Genomic DNA, 7351 nt, shown 5'->3' with positions numbered 1-7351 from the left:
TTTCCCCTGAATAAAAGCTTCCATTTTAGCTGGGCGTGGTGGCGCACGCCTTTAATCCCAGCACTCAGGAGGTAGAGGTAGGAGGATTGCTGTGAGTTCGAGGCCACCCTGAGACTACATTCCAGGTCAGTCTGAGCTAGATTGAGACCCTGCCTCAAAAAAACAACAAAACAAGCCGGGCGTGGTGGCGCACGCCTTTAATCCCAGCACTCGGGAGGCAGAGGTAGGAGGATCGCCGAGAGTTCGAGGTCACCCTGAGACTACATAGTGAATTCCAGGTCAGCCTGAGCCAGAGTGAGACCATAACTCGAAAAACCAAAAAAAAAAAAAAAAAAAAACAACAACAACAAAAAAAAGCTTCTAGCTTTGCCTCAGAGTGGTCCCCAAGGTCTTGGTCATTCTTGAACCTTACTATGGACGTCCCAGATCAGGAGGAAGGCAGGCATCACTCTGCGTCTCCAACAAGGGATTTCTGGGTCCCGTTGGCCTCTCGCTGGAGCCGGGGAGATCAAGCTGCGGCTCTGAGCTGTGGGTTTGTGTTTCGGGCAGGCTCAACTCAGGCCACAGGCTGACCTAGAATTCACTATGAAGTCTCAAGGTGGCCCCAAACTCACTGTGATCCTCTTACCTCTGCCTCCCTAGTGCTGGAATTAAAGACATGTGCCACCATGCCCCGCCTTAAAAAAAATTTTTTTTTTGTTCATTTTTATTTATTTAGTTGAGAGCAACAGAGAGAGAAAGAGGCAGACAGAGAGAGAATGGGCATGCCAGGGCCTCCAGCCACTGCAAATGAACTCCAGATGCGTGCATCCCCTTGTGCATCTGGCTCATGTGGGTCCTGGGGAATGGAGCCTCGAACGGGGTCCTCAGGCTTCACAAGGCAAACGTTTAACCACTAAACCATCTCTCCAGCCCCGCCCCGCTTTTTTTTAACAGACATTTTTGCCAAGAGTTTTGCTCTGGTGCCAGGGCATGGTGGCCTGTAAGCTGCCACCTCCTGGTTCTCCTTGAGCCTAACTGAAACGGCCTGAAAAAGTTAGTTTCCTTCTATCTTCTTTCAATAGCTCTCGAGGCCAGATCTTTGAGTTATGAGCTTGCTTTGTAACAGATGTCTTTTATCATGCTATGGTCCAGGAAAGTTTTATGGTCCACTGGAGTCAATGGTCTGAGGCCAGTGGTTCATTAATCCCTTCTCTCTCTCTCTGTCTCTCTCTCTTTTTCTTTCTTTTTTTCCTTCTAGGTAAGGGCTTGCTATAGGCCAGGCTGACCTGGAATTCACTATGTCGTCTCAGGGTGGCCTCAAACTCATGATGATTCTTTTACTCTGCCTCCTGTGTGTGTGCTAGGATTAATGCCTCCTCAGTGCTGGGATTAAAGGTAACTGTGTGCCACCACGCCCGGCTTCCACCTGACTTTTTATGTGGGTACAGGAGAATTGAACCTAGTGTTAGGTCAGGACAAAATGGAGTTACAGCCAAAGGGCGACAGAGGAGTCATCCACATTCCCCAAGAAATTGTTTACCCATTATCCCTCCCCTGCCCCCTCATCTCTCACTAGGTCACCTCTGGTCTCAGCCTATGGCTAATGTAAAGAACAGAGATTTACTGCCCCAACAAAGAAATCCCTTCCCTTCCTCACCTGCCCCCAACTGAAGAGTCTATAAAGCCCTATCTGTAACCCCAAAGTGACTGCTTGAGAGTCAGTCCTGGCAGCTCGTGTCCCCCACCCACCCCCGAATAAAAACTTCCATCTTTGCTTCAGAGTAGTGTTGTTGATCTTGGTCACTCCCGAACCTTCCATCTAGGCTGTTAGGCTTTGCAAGCAAGTGCCTTTGCTGAGCCATCTCTTCAACCCCAGCATTAGTTTTTTTTTTTTTTTTTAAATTATTATTATTTTTTAAGATTTTTATCTTTACCCTGAATGCATGTGTTCAATCTCCAATACGGGGGAAAAGAAACAAAAACTGTTGAATGAGAAAGTCAGTAACAGATTTTCAAGAGGTATTTAATACAGACAGAACCCAACACCTGTGTCTGTTTTTACCCCCACATTTTCACAGTGGAACTCAGCTCTTAACTGATGTTTAATGCCAGTGCCCTTTCTCTTGGTGAAGGAATAGTTTTCCATTGAGTGATAAAGGTAGAGTAAGAAAATCTATAAAACATGCATTGTGTTGTACCCTGAGTCGCCGTCCCTTTTCCTCAGGACGTTAGCATCAGGGATGCACCGTCTTGTGCTCTAGATGGAAGAGTTGAGTATTTCAGGTGAGGATCCGGGTAATCCTCTTTGTAATCCACATTGGATTTTCAGAGGCACTGGCATTTGAGGAAGCAAATGATATAACTGTTAAAAATCAATCTGGAATGGAATTTCAAAGGGGAAAGTGGGTGGGGGAGGGAGGGTATTACCATGGGATATTTTTTATAATCATGGAAAATGTTAATAAAAATTGAGAAAAAAAATCAATCTGCCATATTTTGCTGGGAGCAAGAGAAAACTCTGGAACTTGGAATGGCCAACGGACAAGGAAGACCATGTCCGGTAGTTGAGGCAACCGTATCTGAGTGATGTAGTCTTGTGTACATCTCATTGGCCTTTTCCTGTTCCAGAAGCCATATTGTATTACAAAAGGTTTGTTAGGTTTACCCAGCTTTCCAAGAATACATTTCGGACTTATTTGTATTTTAAATGATTTTTTATTTAAAAAATGTTTAGCAATTCAGTCAGGTTGTAACATTGGCCTGTTAGATCTTTGATTTTCCCTGGAGATGCCACACATCAGAAGTGTGTCTTAAGAATTGTATTTTAGGCCGGGTATGGTGGTGCACGCCTTTAATCCCAGCACTTGGGAGGCAGAGGTAGGAGGATCGCCGTGAGTTCGAGGCCACCTTGAGACACCATAGTGAATTCCAGGTCAGCCTGGGCTAGAGTGAGACCCTACCTCAAAAAAGTAAAAAAAAAAAAAAGAATTGTATTTTGTGGGCTGGAGAGATGGTTTAGCGGTTAAGCGCTTGCCTGTGAAGCCTAAGGGCCCCGGTTCGAGGCTCGATTCCCCAGGACCCACGTTAGCCAGATGTACAAGGGGGCGCAAGCATCTGGAATTCGCTTGCAGTGGCTGGAGGCCCTGGCACACTCACTCTCCTCTCTCTCTCTCTCTCTCTCTCTCTCTCTCTCTCTCTCTGCCTCTTTCTCTCTGTCGCTCTCAAATAAATAAATAAAAATAAACAAAAAATTTTTAAAAAATTGTACTTCGTGGTGTCCTGACAGACTCTGACAGGATCTGTATGCCGGCAGCCTGCCTATTTTCTTGCACTGAATGGTAGCATGTGCACATTATTGCAATTCTCTGCCTATTCCCCATGTCCTGCAAGAAACTAACCATTTCACATGTTTCTTTTATGGGGAAGTTCTAGACACCGATTTTTTCCATGGATCCTTATTGTGTAATGGTGGCCAAATTTTCATCATTTTACAGAAGATGATGACTGTACGTGACTTGTTTGGTATGTTGTACACAGCTAAGGTTAGTGCCTTAAGAGCTTACAGTTGTGTCTCTGCTTGAGGTGGTCTCCTCCAGCCCCTGCTTCATTGTTACCATGCATTCCTGAACCTTCTATGTCCTCCGTGTAGCCTGTGATGGAATGCAGCCTTCTGAGAGTGCTGCTGCTTTTACTCCTAACTTATTAATTAAAAATGCAGGGCTGGAGAGTTGGCTTAGCGGTTAAGCGCTTGCCTGTGAAGCCTAAGGACCCCGGTTCGAGGCTCAATTCCCCAGGTCCCACGTTAGCCAGATGCACAAGGGGGCGCACGCGTCTGGAGTTCGTTTGCAGAGGCTGGAAGCCCTGGCACGCCCATTCTCTCTCTCTTCCTCTATCTGTCTTTCTCTCTGTGTCTGTCGCTCTCAAATAAATAAATTTAAAAAAAAATGCAAGGAAAAACTTGCATTTGAAAGTTGATTTAAGGACTAAGCCTTTTGCTGGATATCTGTGGCCAATGTTTGCCTAACTCACTCTTTCTGTATCTCAATTGCTTGTATACTTCTTTTACGTTGAAATAACAAAACTTGGGCTGGAGAGATAGCTTAGTGGTTAAGCGCTTGCCTGTGAAGCCTAAGGAGCCTGGTTCGAGGTTCAATTCTCCAGGACCCACGTTAGCCAGATGCACAAGGGGGCGCACACGTCTGGACTTCATTTGCAGTGGCTGGAGGCTCTGGTGTGCCCATTCTCTCTGTCTCTCTATCTGCCTCTCTCTCTTTCTCTCTATGTCCATCGCTTTCAAATAAACAAATAAAAATTAAAAATTAAAAAAAAGGAAATAACAAAACTAACTCATTCTGATATGGTGATGGTTTTCCTGTGGTTAAAAACAAAATAAAATAAAATTGATCACAAATGGTGCCTTGAAAGGGTACAGCAACATTGAGAACTACTGGTTTGGTTGGAAATAGGCTGAATTAAGAAGCCCCAGAAGCAGAGTTTTATGACAGATTGCCTAGGCTCACCTCTGTAGAAAGTGAGAATGTCAGTCTTTAGTAGCATTCTGATTTAGTCTCATGACACTAATGAAATATTCAATCAGATCTACTTTAGGTATATATAATTGTGTTTGAAATGTGGGGTTTTGTATGTGTGTGTGTAGAATGGGTTAATAAAATTGTTGAGCAACTTGGACATAAAAAAGATTTTAACTTTATTTATTTGAGGCAGAGAGAGAGAAAGAGAGAAAGGGGGGGAGGGAGGGAGAACAGATGGAGAGAATAGGCATGCCAGGGCCTCCAGCCACTGCAAACAAACTCCAAATGCATGTGCCACCATGTGCATCTGGCTTACATGGGACCTGTTGAATTGAGCCTGGGTCTTTAGGCTTCATAGGCATGCGCCTTAACCACTAAGCCATTTCTCCAGCCCCAGAATTAGTTTTTTAAATTAATTTTTAGGTTAATATAAAATAATGGGTTTCACCAGGTGTGGTGGTTCCACCCTTTAATCCCAGCATTTGGGAGACAGAGGTAGAAGGATCGCTATAAACTCAAGGCCACCCTGAGACTCCATAGTGAATTCCAAAAAAAAAAAGAAAAGATTTCATCCTGGCCTCTTCATACACATGTATTAATATTGAAGGGTTAATGACTCTACCTGAAAACCAGAGGGAACTAGAAGGTTAATGACTGTCCCTAAGATTTAAAGGCCTTAAAGAAACATCAGAAAAGGAAAGGAAAACTAAAGAAAAAAAATATCAGAGGCAGCCATTCCCAGTCAAGCTTGATATAACTCCAGTGACTGAGGTACTCCCCGTAACTCAGAAGGCCTTGAAGGAACATAGAACATCTGCGGCATCCTCTGTTAGACAATCCTTGCTGAAAAAAGCCCATTCTGAAGAGACACAAATAGCTGTAGTTCCTTATCTACTCCCCTTGGACTTGGACCTGGTCCAGTCCGTTTTTCTTAGGATCCTCCTTACAAGCGTGCGCCCCAGCCCAGCCCAGTGCCTGAGCCTCCATCCCGTGGAAGGGCCGCGGCCCCTCAATGTGCTTTGGAAAACAGTCTCTTGTCTGTGGAGGTCAAACACCCTGTTTTGTTTTTCTCTTTCACTTTCCTTGTAAATATTCCTTGCTCTCTTTCATTCCTCTCTCAACTGACCTCCCTATGTCTCTGTGTCCCGTCTCTCCTCCAGGTGGTTCCATGTAGGGATAGCACAGCCCTTGAAAGTAAACTAAAAGTGGGAAATTCCTTTGAGCCTGTGAGAAGGAATTTGGTCCTTTTTTTTTTTTTTCCCTAGAGGGGTTCTCATATCCTCCACCTTGCTGGAGGTCAGAAATGTCAGAAGGATCTTGTCTTTCCTTCTCTCCTCTTCCTAAAAGCAGTTCCCTCTTCCTGAAAAAGATTTCTGAAAGATAACTCCCTTCCGAAGTGGTTCAGGGGCTAAAGGCATTTGCTTGCAAATCCTGAACGCCCAGGTTTGATTTCCCAGTACCCACTTAAAGTCAGATGCACAAAGTGGCACATACATCTGGGGTTCGTTTACAGTGGCAAATAAATTAAAAAACAAACAGGATGGGAAATGTAATCCTCAGATGTATGAACATCTCCTGTTTAAAAGTTTTCATTGCCTTAATCTTAGAAAATTTTGGTTTCAACCGTAAGTGAAAGTATCTTCATCTATTTAAAGAATAAAAAAATAAATTGCTCTTTTAAAACGTGTAACTTCCAAAAATAAAAGTTAAAATTGTAAAAAAAAAAAAAAAATTAAAAACAAATAAACAAAAACTAGCCAGTCAGGTGTGGTGGCACACGCCTTTTAATCCTGGCCCTAGGGGGACAGAAGTTGGAAGAATCGCCAGGAGTTCGAGGCCAGCCTAAGAATACATAGTGAATTCCAGGTCAGCTTGGGCTAGAGTGAGACCCTATCTCGAAAAAATGAATAAATAAAAAGAAATAGAGAAAGTAGTCAGAGCCTGGCATGGGAAAAAAAAGTGGCGCCCGGACACCTGCCATTGGGGCTGCTAAAAACAGCACGTGGTCTTTAGAGCTCTCTGAACACAGTCAAGCCTATAGCTCCCCCCCTCCCCCGAGGTAGGGTCTCAATTCAGTCCAGGCTGAAAAATCAGGGTGGCCTTGAACTCACGGCGATCCTCCTACCTCTGGCTCCCGAGTGCTGGGATTAAAGGTGTGCGCCTCCATGCCGGGCAAGTCTATAGCTATTTACCAAAGTGCAGTGGTGGCTGATTGAGTCCATATTTACAATACAGAACAAGGGGGTCAAAGAATGGTCTGTCTTCCAGATTCTTAATTTGAATAAGAGCTTTTAAAGTTTTAGTTTTAGGCCAGGTGTGGTTGGCGCCCACCTTTAATCCCAGCACTCCGGAGGCAGAGGTACCATAGCCATGAGTTCGAGGCCACCCTGAGACTACAGAGTGAATTCCAGGTCAGCCTGGACTAGAGTGAAACTCTACCCCAAAAAACCAGCAAACAAGCAAATGAAGTTTTACAGTCTTGAAATGTCTGGAGGGAAGATATTCTGGAAAGAAGAGATTCTAAGGAAAGTCAGCTATTATTCCGTTGAAACAGTGGTCCTCCAGGAATTGGAATTTCCTCTTATGCTAGGGGAAAGGAAAGGCTACAGTGGAGGAACTTGAGACAAGACTGGAGCCTACACCAGGATGGGTCCTTGATGGGCAGAACCACACTTTAAAAACAGGACTGCTTAGTCCTCCCTTTAAACCTAAGCCTGGAAGTGCGTGGTGGCGCTCGCCTTTAATCCCAGCACTTGGGAGGCAGAGGTAGGAGGATTGCCGTGAGTTCGAGGCCAGCCAGAGACACCATAGTAAATTCCAGGTCAGCCTGGGCTAGA

This window comes from Jaculus jaculus, chromosome 18, assembly GCF_020740685.1.
Source record: "Jaculus jaculus isolate mJacJac1 chromosome 18, mJacJac1.mat.Y.cur, whole genome shotgun sequence".
NCBI lineage: Eukaryota > Metazoa > Chordata > Mammalia > Rodentia > Dipodidae > Jaculus > Jaculus jaculus.
This window is presented reverse-complemented; position numbering follows the sequence as displayed.